Source organism: Bubalus bubalis, chromosome 9 (genome assembly GCF_019923935.1).
Source record: "Bubalus bubalis isolate 160015118507 breed Murrah chromosome 9, NDDB_SH_1, whole genome shotgun sequence".
Lineage (NCBI taxonomy): Eukaryota > Metazoa > Chordata > Mammalia > Artiodactyla > Bovidae > Bubalus > Bubalus bubalis.
In genome coordinates, this window is record NC_059165.1 from 56,516,764 (window position 1) to 56,518,425 (window position 1,662).

A 1,662-nucleotide genomic window follows, 5' to 3' on the forward strand; every position below is an offset into this window, starting at 1 on the left:
TAAAATCAACATACACTAATAAAGTTGCATTTTTTCATAAAAAATGCATTTTACATGCATTTTACAGTGAAATATAAAGTAAAGCAAATAAAATGACCCCATTCACAATAGCATCAAAATCAATAAAATACTTAGAAATAAATTTAACCAAAAAAGTGAAAAATCTGTACAATGAAAACTATTAATACTGGACTTTGATGAAAGAGATTGAAGAAGATGCAAACAAATTAAAAGATATTCCAAAAAAAATTGATATTGTTAAAATATCCATACTACTCAAAGCCATCTATAGATTCAATGCAATCTCTTTAAAATTTCTCAGACTACTAACAATTTGAGGTACTACTTCTTTCCACATGTGTAGTAGTAATTAACATTTACTGTTCTGTAAATTGCCTTTTTGTATCCTTTGCCTACTTTTCTATTGGGGTTACTGCATTTCTTTTGTTAATTTTCAGGAGTTACTTGTATTACTCATGTAGTAGGGTTTAGACATTTTGAGTATTCTCATACTGCCTCTGTGTGATAAATGTGTCCGTGATGGCTTTGAACAGGAAGCCTTGATGTAAATAGACTAAAGTTATCAGTACTTTGCCTTATGATTTGTGCTTTTGAAATTTTGTTTGCAAAGCTTTTCCTTGCTCTTAGATCAGCAAGATATTCTCTTACATTATGCTCCATTAACTTTATAGTTTTACCCTTTTCTCTTAGGTTTTGAATCCATGTAGAGTTCACATTTGTATGACATGAGACGAAGATTCAATTTTATTTTGTCTTTACAGTGAGCCAGTTTTCCCAGCCTGAACTGCTAGGTACTAAATTATGATATCCTTTTCATCATATTTAGGTTTCCACATATACAGATCAGTATCTGAACTCTGTCATATTTTATAGGCCTACTTATCTGTTGTTGTTTTACCAATGCACCACTGTTTCTGTTGTTATGGCTTTGTTTTGTGTTTCTTGGAGAAGGAAATGGCAACCCACTCCAGTATTCTTGCCTGGAGAATTCCATGGACAGAGGAGCCTGGTGGGCTGCAGTCCATGGGGTCACAAAGCATCAGACATGACTGAGTGGCTAACACTTTGTGTTTCTACATCCAGTAGGGCAAGCTTCCTTTCTATTCATGTTCTTTTTTTTTTAATTAGCCATTCATAAACTCTTATTCCTCCAGATAAATTTTAAAGTTGTTATCATGTTCCTCAAAAAAGTCAAAGTAGAATTTTTGTTGGAGTTGTATTAAATTTATCAATTAAATGGGAGAAGTAATACCATTATAGTATAATATTAAGTTATCTCATCCAAAAGCAAAGGATTCTCTTCATTTATTCAGATCATCTTTTATGTCCTTCATTAATATTGTAAAGTTTTCTGCTTTCTCTGTATCTACATTGTTCATTAATATAATTAAATCCTAGATGTTTAACAGATTTCTTGATAGAGAATGATATATTATTATTTCTTACATTTTCTGATTACTGTTTCAAGTGTTGAAAATGTTGATGTTGTAATCAGTGATCTTACTTAGTTCTAGACTTGTTCTAATAGTCTGTCTTTTGAATCTGTTGGTTTTTCTAGATAAATGATCGTATCATATGCAAATGAAGACAATTTTATCCCTTACATTCTCTATTGGGGCTTCCCTGGTAGTTCAGTCGGCA